The sequence below is a fragment of the Dreissena polymorpha genome, chromosome 14, assembly GCF_020536995.1.
Source record: "Dreissena polymorpha isolate Duluth1 chromosome 14, UMN_Dpol_1.0, whole genome shotgun sequence".
In the NCBI taxonomy this organism is placed as follows: domain Eukaryota; kingdom Metazoa; phylum Mollusca; class Bivalvia; order Myida; family Dreissenidae; genus Dreissena; species Dreissena polymorpha.
The window spans coordinates 67,080,745-67,096,399 of record NC_068368.1 but is presented as its reverse complement, the minus strand read 5'-3'; the positions used below and the strand labels follow the sequence as shown (position 1 = coordinate 67,096,399).

The following is a 15,655-nucleotide window of genomic DNA, read 5'->3' as shown; positions in this document are numbered from 1 at the left end:
ATTTGTTAATTTGTACAGTTTTCTGTTGGTCGGCATGTAAAACATATTACGAGATTATATATCGTTTACGTGAATAGTTAACATTTTATAGTATGTTTTGTCGGTTCATAGCCGACCTTTTTTGCTGTTGCAATGTTACATAAAACAAATTGCCTGTAAGCTGGTGCAATAGGTACAATCATGACCTTTCTTTGACATCTGGTGATAGATAACTAAATGCCTCATATAACCAACACATCGCCCAAAATAACAAGTATCTCTATAAGAATTAGCAGGATAACGATTTATCTGATATATGTTCGGACTTTTTCAGTTTTAGCAGAGGAACACACAGACGGATGGATCAACAGGGGAAGGGATTTACTTACAGACATATAGCCCAGCATGTACCATACACATAGTTTCATAAAGAAATATGTTGATTGAGTTGATTGATGTTTTTAGTTATTATGATTATACATTTTGTTATATTTTGACAACACAATGGAAATATATCTCATATAATTCTTACAAATATAATCTTAATATCAACATAAATTTTCGAAAATGTTCAGGATTTTCTTCATACGGACGGACAAAGAGATATTACGAGCCGTATTAGGATATTACGAGATATTACTCGTTGTCATTTCATACCATATTTGTTAAAAATCGTCCAGGAAATTCGTTAGTTAACTCGCCAAAGGCTCGCTTTCTACCACAATTACTGAACTCGTTTAATAAAATATGGTATGATTTGACAACTCGTGTCAGATCCTATATATATATATATCAACACTTTGTTTGTTGACAAACGTCAATGAAATTTTGCAGAAATCAGTCCGTTTCAGTTAAACGTCAACAACACTTTACATGCTACTCTTAATAAAGCTTGTTAGCAGGTCATATTCAAATGTAGAGCAAAAAGTTGGAATTTTGTCTTGATAAACACAAATCAAATATAATCATATGAAGCTTATTTACTTTGTTTTAACCATCACTGAAAGTATAGTCAACAATAAGGCATGCGCCCAGAAGACCATTTCTATTCATTAAATGCTATACATTTGTCATCTTTGGACGAGAGTCATCTTCTGTTTCCGATGAATATGAAATATAAGGAAACAACTGACATATCAGTTATATTTGTAAAATGATCACATCAGGTCAAAGTTACACCGCTCAGTAGTTGATGTTTTATATATATATTATGTTTAACAAAGGAAACAAAACTTCGATCTCACAGTTTGAACTAAGAATAAAAAAACGTCCTAATGCATGGAATAATACTTATTCTTCACAAGAAATATCAAAGGTATAAAGCTTAAAGACGAATAAAAATACCTCCGTTTTAGAACGACCACAATAACCACTATGAATATGATCAGTGCCACGCCCCCTGCAGCTGCCCCGGCAATGATAGCTACAGGTGGATTTCTCGTAAGATCACCTTCAATAGCTGCAGGTTGATGAGTCTTGTTGTCATTTCCATCAGGGACGGGTACGTTCACATCTGCGTATAACTTAATGTTGTAGGTGTTTTATTTGCAGCACAAAAACACACGCCAAATACACATGGTAGAGACGAATTATATATTTGTATTTGTATTATATTCATTAATGAATCATGAAACGACTTTGAAAAAATGCAAGTTTATATAATGAATCTAGATTTAGTTATACCATAAAAGAGTATTTATCTTAGTACATAATACAATATTTGTATATGCTAAAGTTCGTTCGGCAATGTCGAACTTATTAACAACATACCAATATGATTATATGAATACTACCAAGAATGCGTTTAATTACCACATTTGTCTCCTGAGAATCCTTTCGCACATCCTTCGATACAATCGCCATCTATATCGCACAAAGCAGCTGTGTTGTTTGTAGATCTTAAACACATTTCAGGACATCTTAGATCGCAGAGAAGACCGTAATAACCGGGAATGCAACCACCGGTACACGCTCCACTGTCTTGCAAACATTCGTTGTTCTTACATGTTGAGCTGCATGACAAATTGCATGAATTACCGTATAATGTATTGTTTATACACTTATGGCATGCTCCTGAATGTATGTCGCATGTAAAGTTGTCGCACGTATTAGGACATTTCTGTTCGCATATTTGACCAAAGTAACCTCTCATACATCGTGATCAAGACGTGCGGTTCATACACATGTCACACTGATAAGGACACGTATCTTGACATTGGCCTTTGTAATGATCGCATTTTGTTGAACATTGCAAAGGGCATGTATTTTCACACGAATCTCCATAATATCCTGTCATGCAGCCGTAGCATTTCTCACGCGAACTGCCACATGCTACACACGTGGCAGGACATGCTTTGCAATTACCGGTTATGATATCACATGTGCCACTACAGTTATATTCACATGACAAATCACACAATCGGCCATATTTGCCAGGTGGGCATGCTGAGCAACTATATCCATTATCACAGTTTAAGCATCTACTTAGACACTTCAGTTTACATGTATCACCATGGTATCCTAGATTACATTGACAAGACCCATTGCCTTTATCACATGTAGCAGTGCAATTATCCGAACATTTCTCCGAACAATACGGGCCAAAATATCCATCAATGCAAGAGCAACTACCATCTTCGAAATCGCACGTTTTGTTTTTACATCCAATATTACATGGATTTGCAAATGTAATTGAGTAGTAACCTGTTTTACACAAAGTACATACAACTGCATCGGTACACCTCGCACAATTCGGATGTGTGCAAGGATAACACGCGCAGTGGTTGTCAATCAGAAAGTATCCATCAGCACAGCTGGCGCAATTGTTGCCTTGACCACAAGTAAGACATGATTCGGAACATTGTTGTTTTATCAAAATATAAAATAAAAAACAACAATATTAAACATCACCGTGTTAAAGCAAAATGATGTAAAACAAACAATATCTTAATTCGATTGGTACTAACTACTGTCAGTCGTACTACAAGCTATACAGAAAATGATGACATAATTGTTACAAACATACTTTTTTATAAACTTACATATAATCTAGCGATTGTATCAGTTGTGTGAATGATGCTCAATAAACGATTTTTTTTAAATATACGCAGCGCATAGAATACCAGAACCTTGAGAGAAAATACGGCACATGGAGATTAACACTAACACAATATATATATCCTGCACCATTGTTCGTGTCTCGGATTTAGAGAACAACCCAACACTCTCATCTTAAATATCATTATATAAATCACTTTAATAATCTTAAGTAAGATAAAGCGCATACACCTTAAACTTTTCTAACGTATATAAAAACCGCTTCATTCTCTATTTATATAAATATATTTATAGTCCTGCCAAAAACAACATTTATTTGTTATCGAAATGTTAATAGCGGATACGAACATGAAATAAACGATTTTGTCAGTTAATTGAAAACTATATGTTAACGCACAAACTACACGAAGTTTGAATAGCTTTCGTTTGATGCAAATGGTTATGCACAATGCGGATAATTTGAATAGAGGGTCGTTTACTGAACGGAAGTTTAAATTTATCCACGCATTTAAATACTGATTTACTTTTGACCCAAACTGTGTGTATGTTTAAAACTTTCGTGTTAGCACGATTTTGAGATACATTTCCATGTCAACAAATGTCACACCAATAAACATTAAAACAGCAACTTATATTTTATACAACAATCACAACAATAAGTTACACAGCAAATAACAACGCGTTATTTTTGTGTACCTCTGATAAGTAAAAAGTTCGTAAAAAAGTATATCGATGTTTATATGCTTAATTGGTCCCATGTGTTTGAGAAAATATTGTTGAATTCCATCATCGTTGGCACTCAGAGTTCAAACGCCAAGACGTAATCAGATAAGAAAGATGTACGAACAACTGAGAAGAACGATGCTTCAGTCAGATTTAGTTCGTGCTGTTGTTACATAAATTTGAATTTCATTATATTTTATAGTTCATAGTTCATTAATTTGACTCCGACTACTAACGCTATTTCTTCTACCTGAACAAAAAATAGGCATCGACTTTACAAGTGAAAATGTATCCACTGACTATAAATAGTAAAATCGTTCAATGTTTAAGTTCTGAATGATAAAAATGACGTGTTAATTTGTATGTCAGGGGAGACTACTCGATTTACTGTAGGGTCTAATCATGTGCTTCTCCGCTTGAAAGTATGGCTCTGTAACAAGTTGCTTGGCAAGGTTTGCATTTACAAACAAAAACCTATGAGTGTTTATGGCCAGATCTCCATTCTGTATAATTACGTCTATATTATCATTATCAATATTTTATCAACATCGAATCGTTCCGGTGCTTTTGCATTACAACAGAGCGGTAATTCCATCAAAAATAAGACAATAAGAGAGATACAATTATGCATTGAAAAGTGAACAATTATTTTAGGAGACATACATTTAATCTAAAATGCATTTACTAATTCGTATAATTTAGTTAGAATTTATTAATTTCCGTGGCACAACAATAGTTGATGTCTTATGAGAAATCTAGAGACCATTCTCTTATTGATGCGAATTCGTATACAGTATTACTAAAAATGTCATTGTTCACATAACACATCAACACTATACTGTACGACGAGCCCAATGATAACAACTACAGCTAAGACAAAAGAAAAACCACGAGCGTGAAAAAAACATTACCAGCTGTTAAATAATAGAAGACATTGTTAATATTCGAGCTTTTTACATTAATTTGTAATCTCGTGGTCAGAATTTAAGCCATTGCATTTAATGTTATCGTGTTCAAAGAAGAAATGACATCTCTGAGGAATACTTTGAAACGCTATGGTTTTAATTAAGTGAAAATTCAAATACAAAATTTCCACCATATTTATTGAGTTCGATGTAGTTTTATTTTTGATAGAAAATTTTCCACTGCATTTCAAATCTTTTAACCCAACCGACCTTATTTGCATGTATAAGAGCAATATTATAAGTCAGTTTGAGCCCTCCATGTTCTATTACTTTAACAAGAGTTGTTCTTTTTATTTTTTCAGGTTTACAATTCCATACGACTTTGAATATAGATCTATAAATGGTTTTTGTCTATATCGAGAATTTCATCATTTGTAAAGAAAAAGCCACGTGTTTCGGCTTCTTCAGAGGTCCAAGAAAATGTGTTGTGCTTATTAAATTTAGTGTGTGTATGTTTTAGTTAACGCGCATTACTATATTTTTGGGTATTTAGTTTGAGTCCAGATATTTCACTGAAATTTGGAATATAATTTATCAGTGCTAAGTAGGAATTGATTGTTCCATTTGTCAGATAAGTTGCATCTTCTACGAAAAGTGTTTGCTTGATTTCTAATTCTTTTATTTTTATTTGATTTATATCTACATTTTTTTCAATACAGTCGGACAATATTTCTATTATTAATCAAAAAATTGGTTGTTGACAAAGGGCAGCCTTGTTTTACTCCTCTTTGAATAGAGATAGGTTCAGAAAAATGCCCGTTATTTATAATTATGGTACTGTGGTCCGTGTAATTGCTTTTAAACCATTGTATGAGTTCATTTCAAAATTTAAAATATTTTAGGCTTTTTCACATGAAATCAGGATCTAAACTGTCAAATGCCTTTTCAGAATCTGCAAAGAAAAGTAGGCCTGGCTTTTTATTGTTATTAAGATAATGTTCTGATTTTTTCGCCGATAAATTTGCCTGTTATGAATCTAGTTTGTTTTCATTCAACAACAGATGAATATCTGTTTTTATTCTTTTTTCAATCGATGTCGTTACATTTTTATAATCAACATTTAATAAACCTAAAGGTCTCCAATTATCAAGTGAATCAAGATTCTTTCCTGGTTTGGGATTCAGTGTAAGAATTTTTTGTTTTTGAAGTTGAGTTATTTGTCCATTAACAAAGGAATATCTATTCTAATGTGTTTAAACATTCATATTCTGCGCGCAAGCCTTCTTATGATTGTGTCTCGATTTCTGTGAGTCTTTATGTAAAGGTTTGCGTAAAAGTTTTTTGTTCGTTCAATAAAGCATTTATAAAACTGACTTCTATGTTGTTCATTGTTAACTTGTGAATGGCTTTACTTTTGTAATGTCTTTTTTTCAAAACTTGCAAAGTATTTGGTATTTTTCTCATTATGTTCAACGTGTATAGCTCTTGCTCTTTCTTACATGCCATTGGCGGATGCGTACTCAATTTATGCGCATTTATTGTGGTTGCATTTGTGTAGATGTACACACATTTTACAGTCAAAGCTATATAGTGAGTTGCAAGAGGGACTAAACGCCGTGTTGATAGTTCATTTAAAACAGTCTCTATTTTCAAAGGCTTTACATTGTGTACGTTAAAAGCATGTGTTTTACACGGAATGCGTTTTTCATGTGTATTAGGACATGACTTATTTCAAGCGCCTCTTTATTGCCTTTCTTGTACTTCAAGTTTCTACTCGAAGCTGGCATCCATCCCGAAGATTGATTAAGAATCTTTTACTACAATAAGCAAATATATTCCTGTGGCCAGTGAATTAATCGCAGCATGTGGATCACATATGACAGCAAATGTGCGTTACTTATTTGTAGTACACGACCTCTGAGTATCAGCCACATATTTTGAGGACGACACAGAAAATATTGTTTCCACTATGGCATATACAAACTCCAGTACTTAACACGTTATACGCAAGTCTAATGCGATGCTAGGTTTGATGCAGCTTCAATAAAACAATTCATAATACTTAAATTACATTTAACTATGTGTTACTTCTTTCGACAAGTGTATGTTCACACAGGTCTAACATGGCTTTTACATTTGACATGCAACGTCCTTAGAAGTTAAGTGTCATGCTTACTCTTGTCATCACTTTTATACCAACTTTAATGATTATATATTATGTACTATATATTTTTAATTAGTTTTTGTTGATGGACATATTGACGGACAATCTTATTTCTAGAGGAAGGGATAGGCACCGATGAAAGGCAAACATTCAGTTCAGTGTGTTTATCAACTGTTATTATCAAAGCGTATGCATGTGTGGATAAATTACAATACGCTTTCATTTACAGTGACCTTGTTTTGACTACTGTTGAAAAATTACATCCTTTGTATAATCAACACATCGCCATTAATTAACAACTATCTGTATGAGAATTAGTATGATCCCGATTAATCTGATATATTTGCGGACTTTTTTAGTATTTGCATTCTCAGATATGATACCAATTTCATCTTTATATCTTCAGAAAATTTCCAACAAGTGAAGGATTTTCTTCAGACGGACGGACAAAAAGCTATAACGAGCCGTAGGTTCCGGTGATACCAGAAGCGGACGAGAGCATTTAAATTAATTTAAACAAATTCTGAAAAACGTTCTATTTGAAATTGAAACGTAAACATAATCATTATTCATCTTCACGTTTTTGCTGATTTGAATGCTAGTATAGTGTAGCAACGTTCAAAGTATGATGTTCTAAAATAAATGTAACATATCTTCTGCCATTAAAATATTGAGTCGATTGCAATAATGTACACACTCGATTATTTATATAACTTCATTGAAACTCAATCGAGCATGTTATTATCTTTATAACAAAACATATCAATAAACATTTACACGATTACTCATGTAACATCCGATTTCTGTATGTTTGCTATGTTTAGATACGATTTCGAAGTGCGAAATATTTGTGAAAAGAACTAATGTCCTGGAGGCTATTCATAAAGTGTTATAGGAACAGTTGCCATTTAAAATGAGCGTTACAATTCCACTGTTAACGCTGACAGGCATAATTATGTGTAGCAAGAATTTTCATCAAAATGATCATGGTATAATGCCTGTTTTCATTAATTGCACTGTGATTGCTAAAATAAAAATTAATAATTATAGATATTATGTTGCGAAAAATGGAAAGAACAGTTTCAAATCCAAAACAAAATTAACTTTATTTAAACAAATCAACTTATATTTAAAAGATTTTAGTTGTAATCCAATTATACCCCTTTTTTCAAAAAGATACGTCTATCAGAGTTTTACAGTTTTGATAATATGTTATCTGCATGCTTTAACAAAGATGTGCCCAAATATATACTTATTGGAAAACATGCCACTATTACTTAATTGCTTCACTGAACGAAAGTGTAAATAATACGACACGTAGGACACAGCTTGACTGCTCACTTACGATCGCGTTGCTGACATTTAAAAACAGTAAGGACGCGATGGCTCTGTATTGATATGTTGTGATCGTCGAACTCAACATGATGACAAATGTTATTTTCTGACATTTTCTACTTGTAGGAGTTCAAATGTAGAGTGAAATGAAAAAATGAGTGAAAAATAGCTACACGTTTGTATGACTTTCTATTGATGAAAACATGCTGATGGATAAAGCGGTAATTTCGATACTGATATTATTTTGACCCGACCTATGTGCATGCTACATACTTAGGTGTAAATACGAATTTGAGAAACATTACCCATGTGTGATATTTCAACAAATATCTTACACCAATAAAACATTAAAACAGCAACTTATGTTTTATTGCACGGGTTTATTTAACAAGTAGAACAATAAGTTGCATAGCAAATCGCTGATAAGTAAACATGTGTTTAAAAAGTATAACGATGTTTAGCTGCTCAATGGGTCCCATGTGTTTGAGAATATTGTTGAATTTTAGCGTCGTTGGCAGTCAGAGTTCGAACGTCAAGAAGCAAGAAAAGTTTGACAAAAAACTTTGACGAACGATGTTTCATAAAGTTCGTGCTGTAGATACATACATGTTACTTTTTAAAGTATAATAGTCTATTAACTGGACTCCGACTACTAACGTCATTCATTTCTAGCTGAACAGAAAATAAGGATCGACTTTACAAGTAAAAATGTATCCGCTGACTATAAATAGTACAATCGTTCACTGTTTAAGTTTGACATGATTGAAATAACGTGTTAATGTGTATGTCAGGGGAAACTACTCGCTAAACTGTAGAGTCGAATCATGTGCTTCTCCGTTTGAAGGTAGGGCTCTGTAAAAAGTTGTTTGGCAAGGTATTGCATTTACAAACAAAAACCTATGAGTGTTGTGGTCAGATATCTATCATGTATACTTACGTCTATATTATCATTAACAAAATTATATTAACATCGAATCATTCTGGTGCTTTTGCATTACAACAGAGCGGTTCTTCCATCGAAAATAAGAAAATAAGAAAGATACAATTATGCGTTCAAATCAAGTGAATAATTATATCAGGAAACATGAATGTATTGTAAAATGCATTTACTCATTCGTATCGTTAAGTTAGAATTGATCAATTTCCGTGACACAGACAGTATTTGATGTCACATGAGAAATCTAGAGGACATTCTCTTATTGATTTGCGTTCGTGTACAGTTTCACTTAAGATGGCATATATCGCATAAAACATCGACAATACACGACGAACCAACCGATAATAACTGAAGCTAAGAGAAAACAAACTGAGAGTGAAACAACATTACCAGCTGTTACAATAATATATGACATTGTTACTTTTCTAGCTTTGTACAATATATTTTTTGCTCTTAACTGTTTTGTGGTCAGAATTTAAGCTATTTTGCGATAATATATATCGAATACACATGAAATTTGAACATGTTTTAAGAAGGCTCTAATAACCTACACTCTAGTTGCTTCATGTTGCAATACTCAACAGAACAAGTATCAGTCAAACAATAATACAAAAAAATAATTATGTTTTACGAGTATCCAGTACATGTAATATTTATTTTTTAATGTCAATATCTACATTATGTTATCAATAGTATTAATGACAGAATCAAAATCTTTCCCGGATTAATAAATGTTCAAAATCACACATTTTAAAGCACTAACTACTTGTAATATATATTTATCATGCCAAATATCTTCCTTATGTTATCAATAATGTAAAGAACATAAGCATATGTTTCTCGGAATTAAACATGTTAAATATGCAACATTAACAATTTAAATTAAAAGTAACTAAAGGCAAACAAGAAACAACAACACAAGTACTTTATAATACATGTTTAGCTAATGCATCCATTCATCTTCCCCTCCGAACAAGTGAACATCCAGCTGTTAATATGTTTCGCACTTAATGAAATAAACTTAAAATCCCATTTGTTCCTTATTCTTAAATGAACACCCATGGGTACATTCTCGAGTGTATCTGTAACATCATCTACAATAAGAACAGTTTTTCCTGCATTTTTAAAAGCAAAGATTTCCAGAGAATTAAAAATTGCGTACTCAATTGATACCCATGTAGTTTTGTTGCCATTGTTCGTAGATGTATTAACATTTTTGGGTCAAAGCTGCATGTTACGTTCCAAGAGAAATAATTTATACAATCTCCATTTTGTAACTCATTATTTGGTTTTGCACAATTGATGACATAGTTTGCACCGAACTTCATATTCGAGTGTTTTACATGCTATGATTGCAAGATTCGTTGTACACTGGGCACGTTATATATTCATGATAATGTCGTCCATTGATTATATTACATCCGTGTACACATGTAGTATGGCATGAATGAAAGCGCATCTGTAATACTGATCTTACATCAATCTCCACGCAGAGTTGTCGTTCCTTGCTCTCACACACACCTCTGCGAAAGGCTCAGCATGCCATATTGCCCAGAAACTGGGCAAAACCGAACAAACGCATTCAAAGTATATTTGATTTTGATTTTTTAGGATCACATGCGTATTATAATGAAATAGGAATTTTAAATTTACGATACATCGTGCAAAAACTTGCGAGTTTTTATGCAACTCTTTGGAACTATGTAATTGCCCATTTACGCAGATGGAATCATTCCACGGACTTCACAAATGTAAACAACTGAACATATTTTTATTGAGTGACGTTAGGCATTGCTTCGACGTATGTATGTATGTAGGTTTTTAACATCAAAAAACCATATCAATTTTATAATAATGAATAAAGACTGATATAAAATAGTATAGTATGAGATGGTTTTCTTTAATGCAGTGAATGTATTGTAACCGTCGTGCAAGAGATTGTTTAGTATACTGTAACCTTAATCATGAACGCTTGGAATGATCATGACACGAATGAGACGCTTTCATAAAAATAGTCCGTTCTGAGCCCATCACAGAGGTGAACGTAATGTAACCGTCGTGCAAGAGATTGATCTTACATTTTTAGTTAGTTAGTTTATACATCGGAGCACAATTAAGCAGATATATACCAGTGGCCAGAACATTGATCGCAGTTAGGACAGCTGACTTTTTAATATTTGTTTTACCTCTTTGAATTGTTCCCATATTTTGAAGATGGCAAATCAATCATTTTTTTTATCTATGGCGTTTATAAACTCGAGATATAAATGTCTTAATACGTACATTTTACATCAGTGTCACTACAATAATTCGTCTACTTACATTTCACACCTGGAAACTTTTCTAACGGAACACTTTTCAAATTTCATTACATCAATTTTGAGTTAAAGTTGGTATGCACGATTTTTATATGTGTTAAATTGTAATACATTGATTAAAATATGTCACAATAATACAAAATAGGCAAGAAAAATCATTCATTGAAGACGAATTTCATATAATGCAGCAAAGACTAATTAGCGCCCGGCGCCGATTGTGAAGAAAATATTTTGTACATATTTTCCTACAGTAACCGAAGCATTCGTCATTTAATTAGGATCGGAGTTAGTGTTCGTGTGTCGTATGAATAGATATCGTTGCAGGAAATTAAAAAGATCCGTAAAACTGGATTAAGATTCACATCGTACATGCATGATCTACATGCTGGCGAATTCGACTGTACACACGTTTTCGATTTCATAATTAAATACCTGGCTTATTTCGCATTTTTGACACATGTTCTTCTTAAATTTTATGTTACTTTATATTGAAATATATGTATAATACATTTATTTACACATTTTATAAAAATTCATAAATATTTGACAAAATCATGCATACCCACTTTAAGATTTTGAATAATAAATTTACATGTGATAATGTGACTACATTTTTGCAAGCTTACTATAAAATCCTTCATCCATGACGATCGGACAATTTCGCATTTGGGGTATATATCTTATTATCTTTCTGCACGTGGAAATCATGAAACCCGTTATGATTCTAAATTCATTTTAATTCATTTTAGATGGGTTCTTACACCTATAAATAATTGTTAGAAATGTATGGTTCATATGAATATCCAGAAGCGCAAGAGCTCATTTTGGCTATCGCCAGCTACCTATGATTTTATCGTTCGCTTGCACCAAATGTAGTCAAATGATCACATGTACAACTTGAAATAAAAATCTTTATTATATACCTGCTTTTTGTTCGCAAATAAAATAGAAGTCGTATCAATCGGTAAAATACATCGGCACAAAAATAATTCCCGTATTATGCCACTCGCTAGGTTTCTAATTCCGTATTACCATACTAGCCGGACTACTTTTGATGACGTCACTTTGAATGCAGAAAATTATAAAAGCATTCTTGGATAATTATGAAAGCTTAAACTCATTTTTTTAACTTAAATGATTCAAAATTGTTTATTATAAAAGGAATATTACGCAAGTCAATTGTTACACGTGTTTGTATCAGTCTCATGGCTTGCGCTATTTCGTATAACACTCGAGGCTCCGCCTCTCGCGAGATACGTCATCACACAAGCCACGCGACTGATACAAACACACGGAACAATTGACTAGCGTAATATTCCGTATTTACTTATAAGTGGGATATTCAAGTTTCAACAGTATTACGTTAGAAAAGCCTCCAATACACTTGACGGTAGCCTGCAAAATGCCAAAATACGCGATGGCGCTCCTAAATATTCATAGAGCCACACATTTTGTGGAATTATTTTTATGTTGTCCTGGTGTATGAACTCACCTAAGAAATGAAATTGAAAGAATAGTATCGCGTTTCACTCGTGTCTCGTGCAGAAAGATGAAACCATACATACACCAGGGGGGCCGTTTCTTAGAACAACGTACGTTCAAAAATCATGCGTAAGTGCAAAACATTCAGTTAGTAGCGTTTCTATAAACTTCGTAAAGTTACGTTTACCGTAAGTTTGCACGTAAAGTTACGGTTGCTCAAAGGCTCACGTAACTCAGTTATTTTGCGTAAATATGGCGGCGTATGTACCGATATTTCGCAGACGCGAACGTCTTCCTCGAGTTTATAAGAAAAGAATCATCCCAATTGATGAATTAAGAGATTCGGAAATCGTCGAACGATATAGACTTACACGTGAAGCGATAATATATGTGCACAATTTGATCAAACACGATATATCGGCATTCACTGAGCGCAACCATGCGTTGGATTCGATGACGAAGGTATATGCTATTTTCTTATTTAAAACGCTATGTATTTATATCTCTAAGGTATAAGGAACGCTACAAATATTTAGTTGATGTAAACCCTTTATCTATATTTAGACCTTGTTATACTGTATGGCATGGGAAATTTCTGTAGCGGAAATCCTGGGTTGATTGTTGACAGACAAATGATGTTGTGAATACTGTAGGCGATATCGCGGATTTAAGTTTGGCTACACGAGAATTTCAACATGTTCGAAGCGATTGTTGTTATGATTTGTTCGATTTTTCTTGACAATTCGTTCAACTTTCGTTTTTAACATGGCTATATTCGTCACACGTTGAAAGTTCATCAAACTAACTCGACGAATGTTGAGTGAAAGTACTTTTATTGTTGGATAACTTTTTACTAGCTTATAACGTAAGTGTGTTAACACATTTGTATAAATATCAATGGTTCAATCATACAGTAATATATGCACAAATTGATCGATCCATATGTCAACATCAGTTTACAAACTCTTAATTTTGTGTGGCACAAACTGTGTATTGTTATTGTTTTAGGTGCTAGTTACTTTAAGATACCTTGCGAAAGGCGATTTCTACAGTGAAGTCGGGGATCTACATGGGATCAGCAGGAGTTCCGTGTCGAGATCGATTACTGTGGTAAGAATATCATGAAAATATTATGTTGTCCTCACTGATTAAAGGGTACTGTACTTTTGTCTATTTTGTTTACAACCAGTCGCCAGCTCAGCTGATAGTTGCCTCTATTGTATACTGCAGTCAAGTCTCAAGTCCAAAACACTTGCCTTACTTTTCCAAATGGTTATTGTCGAAATAACACTTCTTACATACTGCAGAATTATAATTTAACAAGAGATGTGTTTGTCAGAAACACAATGCCCCGTTCTGCACCGCTTTAAAGCCATATATTTGACCTTTTACCTTGAAGGATGACATTGACCTTGACCTTTCATCACTCAAAATGTGCAGCTATATGAGATACACAGGCATGCCAAACATCAAGTTGCTGTCTGAAGCTACTTATAAGTTATAAGAATATTTCTAAACCTAAACTCAGAATTCAAAACCTAAACGCAGAACTTAAGTTCAATGTCAAGGTGAAAGGGGTAAAAATGTGTGTGCATATGGAAAGACCTTGTCCATATACACTTGCATACCAAATATGAAGTTTACATTTGAAGGGACATAAAAGTTATAAGGACTTTTAGAAACCTAAATGCAAAACCTAAATGCAAAGTGTGACGGAAAGACAGACGGACGGACGGTCCAATCACTATAAAACATGTAATAAAAGTTAGAACCGTTAATTAAAATAACTGTAATCGTGTATTGAAAAGTAAGAACAATTCGTTTTTCTAAATTATCAATTAAAATTAAAAAAAAAGATTCAATATCTTTTATTTTATTCTTTTTAATACAGTTACCATACAAACCAACATTTTTAAAGTTTGATTGTGTTCATTCTTAATATTGACTGTCTGGAATTTTGAATTACTCATTTTAAATTAGTGTTGCTCTATTGGTCCTTGTTGGCTCGGGTACTACTCAAATGTACCCTGGGTACTCTTAAAGTATACTTCAATGTACCCCAAGAAAGCTTAATATACTTAAATGTACCTGTGAATTATAACGTTAAGTTGGTCGTTGTTGGCTAATGTTTTCAAAATAATTGTGTTCATATTTATGTCAATATTTTGTCAAATGGCCGGCATATTATGGAAACACATACTCAAAAAGCAGGATTTGTTTAAAGAGAATTTTGTTTCATATTCCGAAGCGCATTTAACGACATCATGTTTTGTGCGGAAATAAACAATTATAATGTAATTAGCCTTATATAGGAGCTTAGAACTTTTTTCTTTAAAGGTGGTGGCAGCGCTTGAAAAAAAATTGGACACAATCCATTTTCCAATAACAGCTGAAGACTTCAGAAGAGTCAAAACTGTTTTTTTTAGGCTGGGAAAAATTCCAAATGTTATTGGTGCTGTTGATGGAACCTTAATACCCATAATTGCACCAAGTGAGGCGGAGGAGGTGTATGTATGCCGGAAGGGCTACCATGCTATAAATGTTCAAGCGGTCGTGGACCATGAAATGAGGTACATTATTCTATGTTTGCAATTTATTATTTTTTTAACTATTCAAATACATGTATCTTTGTTCTTACCATAAACAGTAAATCATTGATAATAATGGATAAGGAAAAGTTTGCCATTTTGTTGCTTAAACATTAAATGGTATGGGTTGCCTTTTCAGATCAGAATAAACAACAATAGCGAATATT

General features: G+C 33.2%; 1 protein-coding gene and 1 long non-coding RNA gene across 2 annotated transcripts in view; one reads left to right on the top strand and one right to left on the bottom strand.

Annotated features, from left to right (window-relative positions):
* Nucleotides 1–894: 894 nt before the first annotated feature.
* LOC127858922 (uncharacterized) overlaps nt 895–15,655 on the bottom strand; it is a 52,459-nt gene continuing 37,698 nt past the window's right edge. Inside the window, exon 5 of the mRNA XM_052396261.1 lies at nt 895–1,073. The gene's annotated coding sequence lies outside the window, so the exon portion shown is untranslated. The remainder of the gene's footprint in view (nt 1,074–15,655) is intronic.
* On the top strand, nt 13,674–15,464 carry LOC127858923 (uncharacterized). The gene is made up of 3 exons (XR_008039196.1): nt 13,674–13,765; nt 13,909–14,010; nt 15,238–15,464. It is a non-coding gene; the product is annotated as an uncharacterized LOC127858923 (long non-coding RNA).